The 20,636-nt window shown below is 43.7% G+C and overlaps 1 protein-coding gene and 1 long non-coding RNA gene across 6 annotated transcripts in view; both read left to right on the top strand.

Annotated features, from left to right (window-relative positions):
* LOC308471726 overlaps window positions 1–1,608 on the top strand; it is a 28,143-nt gene extending 26,535 nt beyond the window's left edge. The window contains exon 3 of the long non-coding RNA XR_013983125.1: window positions 1,372–1,608. This is a non-coding gene — a long non-coding RNA (uncharacterized lncRNA). The remainder of the gene's footprint in view (window positions 1–1,371) is intronic.
* FHIT (fragile histidine triad diadenosine triphosphatase) overlaps window positions 1–20,636 on the top strand; it is a 1,036,588-nt gene that overhangs the window by 547,524 nt on the left and 468,428 nt on the right. The window lies entirely within an intron of this gene.

Here is a 20,636-nt window from a genome sequence, read left to right on the forward strand (position 1 = left end):
AGGAGGTCATTGAAGAAAGCTGGGTCCTTTAAGTGGAGCAACATAGGTGGTGTTAATAATTAAGGGCTCGGTTTCAGCTTGTTCCTTGCTGGAGCAACTTCAGAACTCTATGATCCCTATAGCAAACCCTTAGCCCCTAGCCTGAACTCTGCCTTGTCCTGCCTTGTATCATGTCTGAACCTTGTCTTGCCTTACACCCACAGAGCTCAACTTGCATGTTTCACACCAGCTGCAGGATCACTAACTGTGGTCCTGAAACCCACACCTCTCCAAGGTTCTGACCCCGTCTTGCCTCAATTTCCTACCTGCCTGGGCTTGCTGACCTTGCTTGAGCCATCACTATCCTTGGCATTGGGCATCCCATAGAACAGGACATGCAGCAGAAAACCTGGGTAGCTATTTGGCTTTGCTGTCTCACACCTTTCTCTGGATGTACCAAACAATGATGCAATAGTGGTGATGGAGAACATAAAGTGTTACAAAACCTTACTCAGTAGTGCATAAACACAATGATTTGTTAACAGTTTTTCTCAATTGCCAATACTAAGCCCCATGATTCCATGTAATTCTGTGCTCCTCACCATCATTTATTATTATTATGCTATTTTTATTTTATTCAAAGTTTTCAATGACAACTTCTCCACGATCTACAGAAAAGAGTAGCCTTTTAAGTGATGTGCTTGCAAGCTCATGTGACCTATGGCAAAGTGCAAAGTAATTAAATAAAAAAGGAAGAGCACCTGTGTCAGTGTGTAAATTGAAATATTTGTGTTTAAAACTATCCCAAAGGAGCTCAAAACCCATCTGTTTGACCAGTGCTGTATGATTCTTTGTTTCAAGAAGAAACAAAAGGCACAGTTGTGAAAAGGCAGATTTCTTAGAAATCCCAAAGATTGTAGCACTTTTAATAAAGAGAAGAACTGTAATGAATAACAAAGATGGAGATCTCTGACCTTCCTGGGGATATTAGACAGTAGATGAAAGCTAAGTTCTAAGGAGCCCTCTGCATGCATTCTTGCTCTGTAGCCTGGCACAGTTCATTTGTCATTCATGTTTTGATTCACAGCTGCTTAGGAATAGCTATCCTTTCCCTGTTATCTCAGCTGCTGTGATTTTCTTCACACTGTCAGGCCTTTTCTTTTAACTTGAGTTAAGTGGCGGCGGGGGGGGGGGAGTTTTAAGTGAATTGTGGAGCATGTGATGCTAAATCTTCCGCTAAGTTGTGTGATTTGACCAGGATTCAACAGATCTGGTTGGTAGTTGTTCTGGTCTGAGACCAAGAAGATGGCCTTAATATGGCAAGTTAAATTAGAATTAAGTGTCTTTAGTGACATTGTGAAGACCTTCTTGACTTTCACTTGTTTTTTAAAGAGAGAGGACCAGACCAGATGACAACTCTTCCTGATCCAGCCAGTCATGAGGTGGGGAATATGCCAGGGTGAGTGCATGCTGGAAACTCAATCCGCATCTGGCCTGATTTTGGGGACACTGAAGCTTGAACTGTTATGGGGACCCCTTTGCAGCCAGCAACGAGATCCAGGAAACCACTGTTATCTTCTTCAGTGGGGTTGTTCCATGACAGATGACAGTTAAAAAAATAAAATAAAATAACTACTACATCTCATATTTTGATTAAAATTGGTCTACTGCTTTATCTCACATGTCAATGTCTTTGGTGTGAATAAATATTCCTTTGCCTTATAGTTTTCAGGTTATTGGCAGGTGATGAAAATTAGAGAAATGTTATATACATGCACGAATAAAGTTGCTTCTGGGGGCCCTCCTGGATTAGTTTCGTAGTAGATCTGTTTAGATCTAGTACTTGGGAAACCTTTTAGCCTGAGGGCCACATCTCATCTTGGCAAATGATCCAGGGGCCTCGTGCCAGCAATGGGCAGCTCCAAAACAAGATTCAGTCTGGAAGCTTGCACACTCTTTTGTGATTGACCTAATGTTGCACCTATCAAATACTGAGAGTCAATCGCATCCCAGGCAGAACTCTGCCTCTTTTCAGAGTGCTGCGGCCATGAGAAATTGCATCAGATATCTCTATTGTAACCAGGCTCACTTCAGTTTTAACAAAGAAGCCTGTGATGAGCCCTTTCAGGTTTGAAAAGGGGAATTTTCTTTCTTAAGCCGAATCTAAATCATAAGAAGAGCCTGCTGCGTCAAAGTGGTGGCCCATCTGTTATCAGAGTGGCCAAGCAGATGCCTATGGGAAGCCGGCAAACAGGACCTGAGTGCAGCAGCAGTCTAAAAGCTTGGGGGAAATCTACTATACCTTTGCAATACCTCAGAGGAGTTATGAACAGCTTTCCTTAACTGTTCCAGCCTGTTTTGCAATGCTGGTGCCATTTCTGAGAACTTAAGAGGAATCCTGCTGGATCATCTTTCTCCAACATCCTGTTCTCGTTGTCCACCCACAAGCAGGACCTGAGTGCAACCGCACCTGCGCTTGCTTGTGTTTGCCTGCAATTAATATTTAGAATCATCTTGCTTCCGGTGCTGGAGGTATCACACAGCCATCTGTCTGTCTGTCGGCAAGAGTTTCAGGGTTTGTTTGTTTTGTTCTTGTGACAGCTGAAAGAGTCGAGGAGGCTTGGGGGAGCTCCCAGCAGGAACTCTAAGGGCTCTCTTAAGAGCAGTTGAAGGAAATGTCTTACAGCGAGAGGGAGCAGTTTATCAGAGTTAACTCTGATGTAAAACATTCCTTTAACCACTTCTCCACGCACTCCGCTACTACTCTGTGTCAATAAAGATAACAAGTGGGTTTCCAAGCTGGGACACAGATCCAGGGTTTTTGCCTCGGCGTTTCCAGGGTGGATAGGAACGCACAGATTGCCGCTGATTTAAAGCATGTGGGGAAAACCCGTGGAGAATTATATTTCTTTCATGATTGAATGCTGGTACTCGGTGTTGTGTGGGGAAGCAGTCGCTTGGTTTAATAGGCGCACAGCTGGTGTTATCTGAAAAATAATCATTATGATAGAAAGCACACATTTTTCATGTTTTCTGTCAGGTCTGTCAGGGTATGTTCTGCGCAGTTGCCGTATTCTTCCTCTGACAGTCCTTGAATTAGCAGTTTACCACTTTTTTTAAAAAGCACAATGTACAAAATATTTTTAAACCAAACAACCTGCACACTCCTTGTGTAACTGAACATACGTAATGAAAGAGGATCGGTAAAACAAAAAGAAAAAATAGGGAAGGGTGTGGACCTTCTTTGCTTCTGCAAGCCGCTCCCAATTTGCAGACATGCAATCATACCATTGGAGCAAATGTATTTTGGGACAACTCACTGGCACTACATCCACCTGATTGGTTGCCTGATGTTGCCCAAGGGCATCTGATTGGCCATTGTGCAAACAGGATGCTGGGCTGGAGATGGACCATTGGCCTGATTCAGCAGGGCTCTTCCTATGTTGTTATGATACTTGTAATGAAGTTCTTCACCAGGGATGAGGAACCTGTGGCCTGCCAACCTTCTTGGACTACATCACCCATCACCCCCATTGGTCATGCTGGCTGAAGCTACAGATGTTCAGTGACATCTGGAGGAACATAGGCTCCCCATCCCTGCTGTAAAGAATTAAGTGGCCCTATGTATGAATAATAATAATAATAATAATAATAATAATAATAATAATAATAATAATAATAATTTATACCCCGCCCATCTGGCTGAGTTTCCCCAGCCACTCTGGGAGGCTCCCAATCGAGTGTTAAAAACAATACAGCATTAAATATTAAAAACTTCTCTGAACAGGGCTGCCTTCAGATGTCTTTTAAAGATAGGATAGCTGCTTATTTCCTTCACATCTGAAGGGAGGGTGTTCCACAGGGTGGGCGCCACTACCGAGAAGGCCCTCTGTCTGGTTCCCTGTAACCTCACTTCTTGCGATGAGGGAACCGCCAGAAGGCCCTCGGCGCTGGATCTCAGTGTCTGGGCTGAACAATGGGGGTGGAGACGCTCCTTCACGTATATGTATAAAGAAACACTTTTTTTAAATTGACTGTTGACTAACAGGTATCAATAACTTTGCTGTGGTTATTGCGAGACGCAAAAAGTAGCCATAACAAATCCTTTTAAAATATACCTTTCCTCCAATTTCATCTTAACTATGGTCCTTTAACCCTCAGTGGTGATTTGTCTTTCCCTTCCAATGAAATTTCTCCCCACTGCAAACTTTAACCCTGAGAACATTTTCTTCTGGGAGCTTGCCGTGCCAGTTATTTCAGCTACTTTGGACACAGGGCGAACCATCTCACACACAGTCTGATATTACCCACATTCCTAGCTTATAGATGTAGTCATGCGGGTCTCATCGAGAAGACATGCTTGAATCAGAGCTTGACACTGCCAAGTCACAGTTGCTTTTAAAATCACTCCAGTAGCTTTTAGCTCCTTCTGGAGGCCTGTTAACCCAGCCGTGCCACATGTGCATGTTGAGCTGGATGGGGCACAGGCTTCCAGAATAAAAGTTGATGGGTAATAATAATAATAATAATAATAATAATAATAATTTATTACTTATACCCCGCCCATCTGGCTGGGTTTCCCCAGCCACTCTGGGCGGCTTTCAACAAAACACTAAAATACAATAACCCATTTAAACACTAAAAGCTTCCCTAAACAGGGCTGCCTTCAGATGTCTTCTAAATGTTTGGTAGTTATTTTTCTCTTTGACATCTGGTGGGAGGGCGTTCCACAGGGTGGGTGCCACTACCGAAAAGGCCCTCTGCCTGGTAGGATAGGAAAGCAAGATCTCTAGTGTCAGGACTTGAGGAAAACGATCCATTGTTGTGGAGTGGATTTACTAGGATTTATACCTCATCCTTCAACAAGTTTCCGGGGCAACTGGCTCAAATCTTTAGACTGGTCCAAACCCTCATTCAGCCATGGAATGACCTTTGTCTCGTTACGATTGAACCTACCACCCAAGGTGGTTGTGTGTTGAATCGGGAAATTAATGTAAGCAATTAAATAAAAATAAAATTGATTCGAATCTTGTCTTTTGAAGTTTGGATCCAAGTGGGCTATCATAATTTATAATTAATTATGAACTAAAGCTGGCAATTCCCCCCACTCCAGACTCCCTCCCACCCCCACTTTCTGGATCTTAATCATACGAATGCTTCTCACATCCTAATTAAGAATGTAAGAACGAGCTCTGCTGGATCAGTGCAATGCTCTGTTCTCACAGTGGCCAAACAGATGGCTATGGGGAGCATGTAAGTAGGCCTAAGTGCAACTATGTTCTCCCTACTTGAAATTCCCAGCAAGTGGTGTTCAGAGGCATAGTGCCTTCAACTATTCAGAGCTGCACCACATCTAGCAGACTGCTTGCCATGTTACTTCCAGTCACCTTCTTGGTGCTTAACACCCTCATCTCCCAGACAATATGTCAGGAGGCATTTCAGAAATCTAGCATTTCTATTCTAGGGTCCACATGGTAAGGAAAAATATATATAAAGGAGATCTCTCACAGTATGTTAGCAAACATTCTGGACTAAGTGTGCCATTTGTGGCATCTAAAAAACATGTTTCGCTCTTCTGCATTGCAATCCCAGTGAGGTCTTCTTGCTACTTGTTACTGGATTTGATATCCCGCTTTATCACTACCCAAAGGAGTCTCAAAGCGGCTAACAATCTCCTTTCCCTTCCTCCCCCACAACAAACACTCTGTGAGGTGAGTGAGGCTGAGAGACTTCAGAGAAGTGTGACTAGCCCAAGGTCACCCAGCAGCTGCATGTGGAGGAGCGGGGAAGTGAACCCGGTTCACCAGTTTACGAATCTACCGCTCTTAACCACTACACCACACTGGTGGAATTCCACAGGTGGAATTCCTGAGTTTGAATAGGCCCTGCCAAGAGGGCCCATCTAGTTCAGCATCCTGCTTCTCACCGTAGGCAACCATGTATATGCCTTTGGGAAGTCCACAAGTGGGACATGAGAGCAAGGTTGCTCCCCAGCAATGGGCATTCAAAGGCATACGGCTTTTGATCTTTGAGCCTGCATATAGCCATTATAAATAGCAAGTTGGTGGGTGGCAGCACATATTGAGGCAGCAGATCCTAGAGTAAAATGGTGTGCCTCTTCGCCGCCCCACTTCCTTCCACTTTCCAAACTCACTTTGCTTTCGGACTGAGGTTGGCAGCCATACACTGTGGCAGCTGATGTCACAAGGATGTCATTGCTGCCATCTCCTGATGATGTCATATCACTATGACAATGGCAAAGCCAGTCCCCTCTGAGGTGCATCTTGTGCCATCGCTAGATGCTTTTCGACAATTGGTCAAGATACATCTCTTTATCCAGGAATTTGGCTGTGTGGATCTTATTCTGCCACCTGGGCCCCACGCTGAGCTTGAGCTCTAAAATGTGTTTGATGCTCTATGAATATTGAAGACAGGGCAAAAGCAGACCGACACTAATATGTGTGTGTGTGCACGCGCGCGCACATACGGTTTTCTCCAGTGCAATTTTTCTAGAAAAAGAGGTGGAAGAACTCACCACGAACGCCCGTCGTTCTCTTACCATGGCAATGGCGCCTATCAGAGAGCTGAGTTCCAGCTAAAAAAAATATCCCTGGTTTTCTCTAATACGATGCGTTTTGTACATTGTACATATTTCAAAATCTGGACACAAAAGTTATATAAATAAGATGTTGAGCTATTTTTAAGGAAATTCGCCAAAATCTACACTTCCAACTTTTGTTGCCATGCGTCCAGATTTTCCCAGACATTTAAGTGTTTTCTGCCTGGGCTCTGTTTCCGGCAGCCAAATCCTGGACGTACGGCGGCAACCCTACTGATGTACATGTTTTCATGTGCACTTTTCCATACTATGACATTTTTGTACGCATTTGGCTGGTTTGAGCCAATGAGAGCCAACGTGGTGTAGTGGTGAAGAGCGGTGGACTCGTAATCTGGTGAACCGGGTTCGCCTCCCTGCTCCTCCACATGCAGCTGCTGGGTGACCTTGGGCTAGTCACACTTCTTTGAAGTCTCTCAGCCCCACTCACCTCACAGAGTGTTTGTTGTGGGGGAGGAAGGGAAAGGAGATTGTTAGCCGCTTTGAGAATCCTTAGGGTAGTGATAAAGCAGGATATCAAATCCAAACTCCTCTTCTTCTTCTTTGGAAAACTTTACCACAAAATTCTGAAAGGTGCAAATATTAAAGGATTAGCTGCATTTCGGTTTGCAGATTCACTTGGGCAGTGTGAAAGACCATGACTCAGTGGTGGAGCATATGCTTTGCATGCAGAAGTTCCTAGGTTCAAGCCCCAGCATCTCCAGCTAAAACTGGGAGAGAACCCAGTCTGAAACCATGGAGGTGGACCAATGGTCGGACTCAGGATAAGACAGCTTTGTACGTTATCTTGGTCTCTCATAGAAATGCAGACCAAATGAATTTCTCCTCTGGTTGTGTAATGAATCTCTTGAATCCCTTTCAGAACCACATTTAAAGCCTTCTGAGGAGGGTAGTTATTGGGTTAATCTTCTTCAAAAATTTGGATTTGATTGTGTATCCGCGGGACCACACCTGCTGTGCTGTGTAATATAGCCACCTTATAAATTGCACAATAGTTTTCCTTATAATTGTTTCACCACCTTTCCCCTTTAAATGGGTTTATAATTTGTTTCATTTCGTCATTAGGCTCAGAAACAAATGAAGGTGGGGAGCGACTGGCTTCTCAGTTTAGTTTAGCAAGATGTATAGATTGGAGTCTTGCTGTAGAAATACATCACAAAGATTGCATTCAACAACCATAACACGTGCTGATGAACCCGAGATTTCATTTCTCCTGCACTGTATAAGCGCAGCGCACTATGAAAGGAGAAAGTATTTTGACTTCTGAAACCTTATTATTGAAATGTAGCCTTTCATTCTTTTTGGCCTGTTGTGTGTTCATATTTGTACTTTTCCTTGATTATTTCATAGCAGGAGCATAAAACGTATTTTTTCTTCCAGTTTGGTTTAACTCTGCTGTTAGGTTTTGAAATGTCAGTGAGGTTGTTGTTGTTGTGTGTGTTTTTAAATGTGTGTGTGTGTGAGAGAGAGAGAGAGAGAGAGAGAGAGAGAGATATGCAGCCATGATGTCTGTAACAAGCAAGACCATTATGTATTTCCATAATATATGGATATTTTGACTATATCCTAACCTGAACCCTTGTCGTGACCAGAGTGGTGCTTGTATACATTTTGTTAATCAAAACCAAAGGCTTTTTGTTATTTACTGTAAAGCCATTTTTCTGTGAGCATTGGAACTTCCTAGTTACAGAGAGGTAAAGGCAAGTGCTGTATTTTCCCACCTATAAGATGCTCCCATGTATAAGATGCCCCCTATTTTGGGGGACTCTGATTTAAGAAAATAGGGGGGAGATGGCCCCATATATAAGACGCCCCCAAATTTTGGACATCATTTTTAAGGGGAAAAACCTAGTCTTATACACGGAAAAATATGGTATTTCTTAATACAGTAAACCACTGCTAGAATATATAATACTGACCACTAGCTTTGATAGAACTTTTTATATTTATAATTTTATTTAGATTATTATAGTAAATTGAAGTAAAATAAGAAAAAAGAAAGAACCAAAAAAGGGAGGAAGAGCTTGGATAAAGTTTAAATAGTTTATTTTTTATTTGGAAAGGCTGACAGAGGACAGGCCTGTCCTTGATTATTAAGCTAAGAACAGGGCCCCCTTACTCAAAACCAGTGTATCTATAATTGCTTGATGCTGTTGATGGCTTCCTCCATCATTTACTTTTATTTATTTAACAAGATTTATATGCCACTTAAACATCAAACCCTCTAAGCAGTTTACATAAAATATAAATAAAATATATATTAAAACTATACCCTGCTTGTAGACTTCCCAGTTGGGTAGTTGGTTGACTACAGTTGGAACAGAGTTTGCAACCAAATGAACAGTTTTAATGGCATATGACTGACCAATTTCCCAAAATGGTTGGCTGTAAATGTGGACATTGTCTGGTGCATTTTTTTATGCACCCTTGTTCTCCATTGTTCTTCTTCTCTGAAGTGCAGACAACATGTGATGATATCAAACTAGTTTTATAGATATCCCAAGAAAAGAATATTGCAGAAATGTCTACCTTGCACAATCAGGAATAATGTAATATTGTTTCCTGGAGGTTTTTTTTTAGTTCTGCATTCTGGCCACAAATAAAGCAGCATCTCAACTTAGAATCATAGAATTGCAGAGTTGCAAGGGACCCCAAGAGTTATCTAGTCCAACCCCCTGCAATGCAGGAATCTCAGCTAAAGCATCCATAACAGGTGGCCATCCATCTGCTTAAAATCCCCCAAGGAAGGAGAGTTCACAACCTTCTGAGGGAGACCATTCCACTAATGAACAGCTCTTACTGCCAGAAAGGTTTTTCCCGTATGTTTAGTCGGAATCTCCTTTCATGTAACTTGAAGCCATTGGTTCGAGTCTTGCTCTCCAGAGGAGGAGTAAACAAACTTGCTCCATTTCCCATGTGACAGCCCTTTAGATATTTGAAGATGGCTAGCATATCCCCTCTCAGTCTCCTCTTTTCCAGGTTAAGCCTTATAAGGCTCGGCTTCTAGACCCGGAAACATCTTGGTTGCCTTCCTCTGCACACTTATACCCAGGGGGCACGTTGCTTAGCTTGAACGGCTATGTTATTTTCTTGTGCCCAGTGACAATTGTCATGGGGGCACCAGGTCTGCGCAGACCAACCTTATGTGTAGAAATGAGACACGGAATAATCTTCAGTGTGGAGCGGAAAAGGGAATGACATGGGTTAATTGCCAGGGAGCGGTTCGAGAAGGTCCTTACATTAATTGCCTAGCCTGAGTGACATAATATTTGGATTTCGTAAGTGCTGATAAGATTTGCTGTCCTCGCTAAGGAGCCGATTAAAACGTGCCTTACGACGGCTGACGGGGGAACTTTGTCTGTAATGACAAGTGCTTGACTGTAGCTGAAAATGATGAGCTTGCCCCAGGGAGACATCACCACCCACTTGAGCGAGATCCATGAAGGCTTTATGACCCGTTTGAATCCTGATCGAGCATCACTGTCTTGACCCATGGGGAGCCAATTGTCTGGAATAGTTGCTCTGTCAGACTGAGCGATGTGCTTAGAATCCTTCCGCAGCCTGCAAGGTAGCTGGATTGTGTGTGCAGCGCACACGGTGAATTATCAAAATGGCATGAAGATTAGGACCGATATTTTATCAACAGGCATCAGCTTGTTGCGTGAGGGAGGAACTCTTCCCCTGCCCTCTTTTTCCAGCTACTGGCGTTGTAAACCCATTCAGAAACATCCGTTTAAAGAGACAACTTCCTAGCATCTGATAATGCTTTCTCTACAAACACTTGTTTTTATTAAGCAATGGCTTTCCCTTACCCATATTTTCTCGCACTCAGTGCAGCAGTAATTATGACAGAGAAATCCATGGGAAGAGAATGAAATCCCAGGCGCGGGGGTTGCACTCTGTATACCTTGTGAAGTTATCTGTTGATTAGATTTGATTTCCCTCCGTGCCGTGCTCAAGGAAGGGAACAGAATCACCACTGCCCAAAGTGATTACAAGAAATCAATGCAAATGGATGACCAACATAAAGAGTCAATCATCATATGCAGAATTATTCTTGAGGAAAAAGGGTTTTGCTGCTGGCTTTGTGAAAGGGCAGCAGAAATGGCTATAGAGTTGGTTTTTGGCCCTTATCTACGCTGCAGGTTGTCCCTGCTTATCAACATGACCTGTTCCTGTCCTTGGCATTTCACAGATGTGTGTCCTAGAACAGTATATACTATGCCTAGGAGTGGGGAACCTTTTTCATCTGGAGGGCCACATTCCATTATTCTTCAGCCTTTTGAGGGCCACATACGAGTGGTGGGCAGGGCCAGATGCAAAAGCAGGTGGGGCGGCAATGAATATAAATTTGCTCTCCCAGCAGCTGCCACCCGAGGCAGTTGCCACATTCCGCACAATGGTAGGACTGGCCCTGGAGAGCAGCAAAACTATGGGAGCAAGTCCATATAGCATTCCAGTACATACCATGCCACATGCCTTGTAGACCACATTCAACATGATTCGTGACATGGACAGCACGGTAGCAGTTTTACATTTAAAGATAACCAACCCCCTCTTTTTCGTGGCTTGGGTACGTGACCACAAAATTGCACGTGAATTTTGAGTTTAATCACAGGCCATGTTCCCGCACGGAAAAGCATTCAGGGGCTGCATGCCAGTAGACAACGGGGTCAGAGCCAAAAGTGGGCTAAGGAACAGCTTTATTCAGTAGGCTACAATCATTCAGAAATTTCTGCGCACTCACCCCAAACACACACCTCTCCGTTCCGCGGAAGCAGGAGGCACTATCATAGTTCAAGGACACATTCCTCCTGAGGCAAAGCACTCGAGGCTGGTATGGAGGAGGCCTGGTGAAAGGAGGAGTGGCCTGGGCAGAGTCCGAAGGGCCAGATAGGAAAGCTTGGAGGGCCGCCTCCCTTCCTCAGGCCTGAGCTTCTCCATCTCTGCCAGTCATTCAAATGTAGTACTGTGGTACCTCTGGTTAAGAACTTAATTCGTTCTGGAAGTCCGTTCTTAACCTGAAACTGTTCTTAACCTGAGGAACTGCTTTAGCTAATGGGGCCTCCCGCTGCTGCACGATTTCTGTTCTCATCTTGAAGCAAAGTTCTTAACCCGAGGTACTATTTCTGGGTTAGCGGAGTCTCTAACCTGAAGCGTCTGTAACCTGAGGTACCACTGTATGTTGTGGGAAAATACATGTGTGTGTCTGCGTGTTTCCTTTTTCCATTGCTTGTTAGATTTATGCAGATCAACTTTACTAACACTCTTGTCAGGGGTGCCAACTTAAATAAAATATTTGGAGGGGGGCAGTTGAGCCCCACCCCACATAATTGATCACATGATGCAGTTCACGCACAACATTGGAAAGCCAATGCCTATCAATTGGGGGGGTGCGGGGGGTGCCTTCATATATTTTATTGGGGGTCCAAGGACGCCTTGGCCCCTAGGAGTTGGCTCCTATGAGTCTTGTGGAGTTAACTTTCCATACTTAGTGACAGAACTCTAGAATCTTTATTATTCAGAGCCTCCTAAAAAAGGTAGAGCAGCTTTGTTTGTGATTTTTCCTCTTCAGCTGCTGTGGAATGATGGTTATCTTCTAATTTCCCCAGAAGAATGACTGCGGTAGCTGTTCAAAATTGTCCCGGCATCTTACACTGTGTATGTGTGTCTGTGTATACGTACATAATAATAGCATTGCTGCTGATAGTGATTCCGTTGTTTAGGATACTGAACAGCACACATAAACCAAAACTATGCTTTAAAAACTCATTAAACGTTAAAAGGTTAGATAAATTAAAGGGAGAACTAGCCAAACACTTGTATAACTAGGTGTGTGAGAACATCAATATTGCTCATTGAACAGTCTATTCTTCTAATTTGAAAAGAACAACTATTTGTCATGGTTCCTGTCCTTGGAATGGCACTTATCTAATTAAATGCATATGAAATTCAAAAGCCTTTACTGAGGGACAGTAATTTTCCTTGGTTGTTTTTAAAGTCTCCAAGATGAAAGAAGAATTATGCTGAGCAGATAATGGATGAATTCCTCAATTGTGCAATAAGGTCTCGAATTGACTAATCATCCCGTGGTTATTAATCAATGTGTTATCTTATAATTTGAAATTAAAGGTTCTGTTCTCATTTATTGCTGACGCTGGCTAATGATACTTGCAGCTCTTGATTACCATGACACCCAGTGTGTGCTGATTGCCCTGCAAAATACCACAAAAGTAATCAAATTTAGATCGGATCTATAAGGGGTGTGAGTGTGTGTGTGTGATTTTTCAACTTACTACAGCCAAGCCACTCTTCGGCAGCTGCAAGCTCAAGCAGAGTCTCTTCTGAAAATACGTCACTGTGGACTTTCGATATTGTAACGCAGATAGGAGTTTGGTGGCAGTGGTGATTATTGATTCATTGGCAGTGATTGGCAGCCAGATGGGTCTCCAGATTGCCATGGACTGAGCTGCTTAAGCCACATTCGCACCACACATTTGAAGTACTACCATACCACTTTAAACAGTCATGCGTCTCCCTCAGAGGATCCTGGGAGCTGTGGTTTGTTAAGGGTGCTGAGAGTTGTTAGAAGACCCCCTAGAGCTATAATTCTAGGAAGTTCTCTAGGAAGAGGGTTTGTCTGTTAAACCACTCTGCGAATTGTAGCTCACGGAGGTGCCTAGATGAGTCTTTGGCCTGATACAACAGAGCTTTTCTTCTGTTCTTAGAGTGGAAGAGAGATAATGACTGGCCACCAAGTGGGCCGAGATATGTCCAACATTGGGGTGGGGTGGGAACTAACAAAAACATGGGGGTTTTCTCCTCCCCATCATTATATTATCACAACAGCCCTGTGTGGTGGGTTAGGCTAAGTAGTGAGCGGTCAGGGGCTGGACTGAGGAGGAATGGTGGGGACCGCCCCCCACTTCTCCTGAACCTTCCTGAGAACAGAAGGACAGTATAGATTTACAATAGCGGTTTGCAGTAGGGCATAGTTCAGAGGCTGCAGTGGGGAGAAGCTGGGAAATATTGGGAGAGAAGCAGCAGGAAGAAGAAGCACCAGGGGAGAGACAGCTAACAGACTCAGTGTCTTTAGAAAGCATTCCTGACTGCCCCCTCCCAGGACCAGACAGACATTGAGAGTAGGAGAACAGAAAGCTCAGAGGCAGAATGCTCAGATCATCCGACACAGGGATGACGTAGAATAGGAGAGACGGAAGGGGTGGGACTTGGAGCAACGCCATTATCTAAGAGAGGCTGCATTCCTTTTTTCTCTTTCTGTGAATATTGAATAAAGGTAAGAACTATTCTTGTTTATCTGCTTCTTGGCTGCCAACCGTGGGAGGGTTTGGATTCCCTGAAGCCTGACATAAGCTGCATGACCACATAGGGATTTGAACCCAGGTCTCATTAGCCTTCTGATCAGTTCACCATATCTGGTGAACTCTTTCAAAGTCCCAAGCCTGTTTTTCCATGGAAGAATGTGGGTGTCATGGCTGACCACAAACTCCCCTTTTCTTTGACAGAGAGTGGACACCTCCAGAGTCAGCTTCCTTACCAAACTGAGGCCAGTATATAGAAAAACTATGTATTTTTCAGGTGCACATGACTTAAAGCCCCTGCAAAGACACTTTGGTGCCACGCCCCAGGTTCCATTGAGACAAAATGCAGAGAGAGAGAGAGAGAGAGAGAGCTGTGGTCTGCTGTGATTTAAAAACACACGCTTTGCAAAATATTTTACAAGATGCAGAGGGGGCACATGCTAAAAAATGTAACACATTGCGTATGCCGCCGCTAATATAATGTGCTGTGACATTGCACTGACGGAGCAAAAAATGGGACCAATTTGTGAAATCGCGGAGGAAGAAATGACGACGAGTGCTGCCCAGATGAAATCCCATGTCATACGTTTGCTGTGGCTCCTACTGTGAGCCTCGGCTGCACATTGTGAGGCAGTTGTGCTGATTATAACTAGGATAGTTCCCCAGCTAAGCGGCTGAAAGGCTGAAACCTTAGTGAGATGGCATCTGCTTATAGCAATGCAGGGTTTACTAGAAACCTTCTTAAATGTCAAAACTACAGAGCTAACGTTGGAAGGACACACAGTATTGGGATTCTGCCTGTGAGGAACCTGCAATGCCCTGGGGAGATTTCTCTCTCTCTTTCTCTCTTTCCCTCATGCACAGAGAGGGTTCATGTGCCTGGTGAAATATTCAAGAAGGACAAATGCAGGCAGCTCCTTCCCAGCCTGCTATACTGTTGTTGTTGTCCTTGCTTATTTGGCCTTCCCCTGACTCTCCGTGCATCTTTATTTATTGTTTCCTAACAATGCATATTGTCATGGAAATGACATTGTGCTCGGTAGGGGAGGCGCAATCCCATCAGGCAAAGTCAAGCCTGCAAATAAGTGTTATCCTACATATGCAGAGATGTCATTCTTTGCATTAGCCCAAAGGTTTTGTATTGCTTAGGGATACGTGCGGCGAGCTCACTATAAAAATAGAAGCTTGACAGTGGGGATGAATGTGTGTGTCAAAATAATATTACTCTTTCTGGGAGGATGACAGAAAAAATGACACTACATCCACCAGCCTGATTTTTATAGATCTGCCTCTTTGCCAGATGTCACCTTTTATAAACTGCTTTATAAAAAAACATGACAGCGCCGTGCAATCGCGTCTTTATAGCTAGATAAACTTTTGTAATAAAGTTGGGATAGGCTGGAATCCGAAAGCCTCCAAGCTTGCTCATTAAGCATTTTGGGAAGCCCGCCTGGGCTTAGGCAGCCAGCTTAAACACTCAGTATGCAGGCCGTGTTGGAAACACCAAGCCGTTCCACCCCCTCCCTTCCCAAGCAGGAGAGTCTTCTGGTGATTTTATGTACCGCCGTGCCTGGTAATCACCTATCTAAATTTATGACTAGGGTTTTTGAGAGAATAAAAAAAAGTTTTCCGTGCCTCACATTTAAACACATACGCATACCCGCACATAAAATCTAGCGCGCATATCAAATTATATGTTTCAGAAGGGGGCTATGAGGACAGAGCAGAATTATGCTGTAAACAGCTCCCAAGCATGCAATTGTTTTATTACATAATATAGGGGAAAGGGTTGCATTTTACCCTCAGCTTGCTGCAGAAAATTTCACAGTTTCACAACATTTGGTTAGGCAGCGCAGGTGCTCTGATTGCTACGTCAGGCTTGTCTCCTGCCATTTTCTGCAGAGAGGAAACGCTTTGTGGTGCGGCGACAAAGATTCTGCTTCGTATGGAAAAGGGATTGCAGCCTGCGGAAGGGCTGGGGGAGGAATTAGGATTCAGTTTGCATTTGTAGCCAGGCCTACCGGCTTCATATTTACCAAAACAATATGTGAACCGAAACACAGCCATCTTGGTGAAAATCCACACTTCTCAACGTTTTGAAATGCAGCCTTCCAGCCAAGTAATGTATGTGCAAAAATGCATATACCAAGCTAAAGTGCACATATACATTGATATATGTTAGAGGAACATGCAACAATTTTGCATTCCGGACATGTGAAATTTGCATGAAAATGCTTCTGAATTCTCATTTTAAAATTTGCACACTGAAAATGTGGAGAATTGGACTTAAGCACTGAAAAATGAGGAACTGAGAGGAACAAAAATTGACAGGTTCCTCCATCCCTAGTCTGCAGGATCTCTGGTTAATAGGAAAGAGCATGACCTGAAGACCACGCCATGAGTTAAAACTTGAAACCTGCATACAGCTGATAATTCATGATCTAGGTCAGTGTTTCCCAAGCTTTTTCTCACCGTGGCCCCCTTCTTGTTTCCTTCCTGTGCCCACCCCCCATTGGCATAGCCAAAGGGGGACGGGGGGCAGCTGTCTCCTAAATAAGTAAAAATCAATACACATCAAAACAAATCTGGGGTTCTCCCCCTTACAAAAGTCTGCCCCCCCCAACAAAAATCCTGGCTATGCCCATGCACACACACCCGTCCTATGATAGAAAGGTAGGATTCCATAATCTCCAACATTTCTCCAATGAAAATAGGGACATTCTAAGGAAAAGTGGGACATTCCAGGATCAAAAAAGAAACTGGGACGGCTTCTGTAATTCCGGGGCTGTTCTTGGAAAAACAGGGAAACTTGGAGGGTCTCTGATTTAGGACCTTAAAGGTCAAAAGGGATACTGTAAATTGTGCCTGGAAACAGATGAGGGACGCAGTCCCTTGATTATTGGCCTATACCAACAGCCTGAGTACTGTATTCTGCACTTTTCAAAGGCAGCCCTACATAATATAATGCCTGACACAGTAATCAAACATCTTCCAGGATGGTGTATCATGTCCTGCCTTTGGTCTTCCCATAGGCATCTGTGAGAGCAGAATACTGGATCAGATGGGTCTTTGGTCTGATCCAGCAAACCTCAGGGACATGGGTGGCGCTGTGGGTTAAACCACAGAGCCTAGGACTTTCCAATCAGAAGGTCGGCGGTTCGAATCCCTGTGACGGGGTGAGCTCCCGTTGCTCAGTCCCAGCTCCTGCCAACCTAGCAGTTCGAAAGCACGTCAAAGTGCAAGTAGATCAATAGGTACCGCTCTGGCAGGAAGGTAAACGGCGTTTCCGTGCATTGCTCTGGTTCACCAGAAGCGGCTTAGTCATGCTGGCCACATGACCCGGAAGCTGTACGCCGGCTCCCTCGGCCAATAAAGTGAGATGAGCGCCGCAACCCCAGAGTCGGTCACGACTGGAGCTAATGGTCAGGGGTCCCTTTACCTTTACCTTTTAGCAGGGCTCTACTGAAGTTCTTACCAAAGTTGGAAAAATACCATCCAAGCTCAGATCTCATCAGTCCTAACATTATCTCTGTGCTAGCTCTCAAAGAGGTGAGGGGAGTATTTTAGCTCCCCATCTCTCAGTACTACAAACTAAAAGTGTTTGGACTTTCAAATGAACTTTTTCAGTGGAGCATGGGTGTCGGTGTGATATTTTGGGTATGTTGACATATTTAGGGTGTTATAAGAATTGTAAGGTCTTACATATATAAAATAGATGTTCATAAATGTACCGAGCAAACACATACACATATGTAAACCACATGTCTGAAACCCACACACAAGTCCTGAAACCATTTTCTCTCTCCCAAAGTGACCTCAAATATTTCTCTGCAAGGTCGAAGGAAATGGGAAATCTCCCCATTGTCTCTTTCACAAATCCTGTCTTAAGGGCACATTTAAGATATGAATAAGGTGTGAGCCTGTGACCTGTGACCTGGATTCAGGAATTGAGTAGTTATCATAACAAAAGAGTGGTCAGGATGCCCAGATAATTCAGTCAGGTAACCTGGCAGACAGGAAGAAACAACACACCCAGATCCCTGCCCCTTCTCTGATGTAATAAGGGGGTGGTCTTGGGCTATACCCCATCCGTGATGTAAATATGATGTTTTTGGGGGTAGTCTTGGACTCCAGGGCGGGGAATTTAAAATGGCTCAGGGTCTCTCTCCCCCCTCCTGTGTGTGTGGGGGAGCACCCTGTTGCAACAGCTTTAATAAAGATCAGGCACAACTGGTTTTAGCGTGTCAAGGTTTTAATCTCTGAGAGTGCCCGCATGTGGGAAAGGACCTGATTTCTCCATCATGCACTGAAACAGCAGGCGATCACAGTTCTTGAACACCAGCATAGTGAGCGCAGTTCTAGAGAAACAGTTGCAAAACAGCTTCACAATGGATTCAGTCCTCACCTTGTAAGTTGCCACACTGTGCAATGATTGTATGAACAGGCCCTAGGAATAATGAATGAACTACTTATTCCTGTCAAAGTTACAAATTATGAACGGGCTACAAAGTGTGCTGCATTCCATCACAACCAAATGCTTGTTCTCTCTCTCTCTCTCATGCTTGCTTTGCTCTCTCTCTCTGTTTGTGTTTCTGTATTCCCTAGCTGCATATGATTTCTATAAAAGCACAACATAAGTCAGCCTGTAGCTCAATGGGAAATGATATTATAATAATCACACTAGGACAGGTGATAGAACTGTTATATGGTCTTAGAATGCTTTCCTGTCCTTTGCGTTGATTGACTTTAAAATGCTTTGGTTTTCGCGGCAGTTCAGTAGGTTGCAAAGTTCGTTGGTATGGGAAATTTGTCTGTTTGTTTAAAAATAAAAATCCTATGCAGTGAACAAAACTCATTTAACGATTCAGTTGCAAAGCACATACCAGTTACCAAAAGAACCATACCATGTGTCATTTCCCCCTCATTATATCATTGACATCAAAGATTTAAACCCAAATGTCACAGATAAATATCCCCTCTCCATTATTGATGTGTTTCCAATGCTATGCCTTCTTGCATATCTCTTGATGTCCTTTGTGCCTTTTTCACACTTCCATCAAGCAGAGCAGCAAACTAAATCAGCCCCATGTTATCAAGAGCTTGAACAACTTTCAGCTATATCAACTCTTTTGTCTCTCTCTTTTTTCTTCTTATTTGACAAAGCCTTAAAAAAAGAAAAGAAAAGAAGCAACAAGCATCGGCTTGGAACCTAAGATAAGTTAACTTAAAAGAGTTCACAAATTGAAAGTTCCATATCATCTTTGGTGAGTCCAGGACCTTTGGAGAGCCAGTGTGGTGTAGTGGTTAAGAGCGATGGACTCGTAATCTGGTGAACCGGGTTCGCATCCCTGTTCCTCCACATGCAGCTGCTGGGTGACCTTGGGCTAGTCACATTTGAAGTCTCTCAGCCCCACTCACCTCACAGAGTGTTTGTTGTGGGGGAGGAAGGGAAAGGAGATTGTTAGCCACTTTGAGACTCCTTAGGGTAGTGATAAACCAGGATATCAAATCCAAACTCCTCCTCCTCTTTCTGAACAGTATGAAGTGGGATATTGTATGAAGCTTATAGGACAAAGAGATCTCCTAAATGCAGCATTGGGTCCTAAAATAAATTAAGGCTGTAAAACAGAACAAATCAGGATGTTTAGTGCTTTGCAGCTATAAGCCATGTATTTTCAAAGAAACCCCTTTCCGGTAAAAACAAAACAAAACAGGATTTTCCCATTTGGATTCTGTTCCTCCACCCCACCCTCATCTCATCTTTCTGGTTAGTTGCTGTTTTCTTGGAATGTTTGCAATTTGCTAGGCTTTCATTTTCCTTAGGATTATAACTGTAGCCTGTGTGCTCAACCTATGACTGATAAAATCTCACTCAAGCAGCGTTCACCCTTTTGCTGGTTCTGCACCAGTGCACAGTACATGTGGATAAAAACACAGTGGGTACATTCTTACCTCCCCTTTTACAGCTGAGTGCAAGAAGCCAGCCATCTTTGTATACAAAAGAACCTTTTTTGTCTCCTTTTTTTCATCCCTGGCCCAGATTATTTTCACTCTGCTCCCTTTACTTTCATGCCTTTCTGTAGGAGTGAACACTGCAAAACTAGGGTTTGCCATATTTCCAAAAGTGAAAATCTGGACAGATATTTTATTTGGGGGTGGGCGGTTGGACCAAAAGGAGGAGAAGGGAGTGCTTGGGGGGGAAGGCATCCAGACAGGAGGCAAAGGACTGAAAAAGCCCACGCAAGGGCGAGAGGCTGGGGTTGGGACAAGGGAATGCAGCAGCAGAGAAAGCGAGAGCGAGTGAGGGGGGAGCAATCAGAAAAACCCGATGTCAGGCACCTGATGCTAGGTCGGACATTGACCCCCCCCCCTCCATCTCCTAGGTCATGGATCCTAGGCCAGTTTCTTTGTCAACAGACTACTCAAGTGAGTCAAACATATGTTGGAAATATAAAGAGAAAGAATGGCCTTTTATCATATGTGGTGGGAATGTAAAGAAGTTTTTTTAAAAAGGGACATGATATACAATGAATTGAAAAAAATGTTTAAAATGACATTTGTAAAAAAAAAAACCAGAAGCATTTTTGTTAGGGATTGTCGGACAAGACCTGCCAAGAAAAACAAAGAATCTATTTATGTATGCTACAACAGCGGCAAGAGTCTTGATACCACAAGGATGGAAGAATGAGGAAATCCCAACGAAATAACAGTGGCAAGAA

Source organism: Podarcis pityusensis (genome assembly GCF_964106645.2).
Source record: "Podarcis pityusensis genome assembly, chromosome: 2".
Classification (NCBI taxonomy): Eukaryota; Metazoa; Chordata; class Lepidosauria; order Squamata; family Lacertidae; genus Podarcis; species Podarcis pityusensis.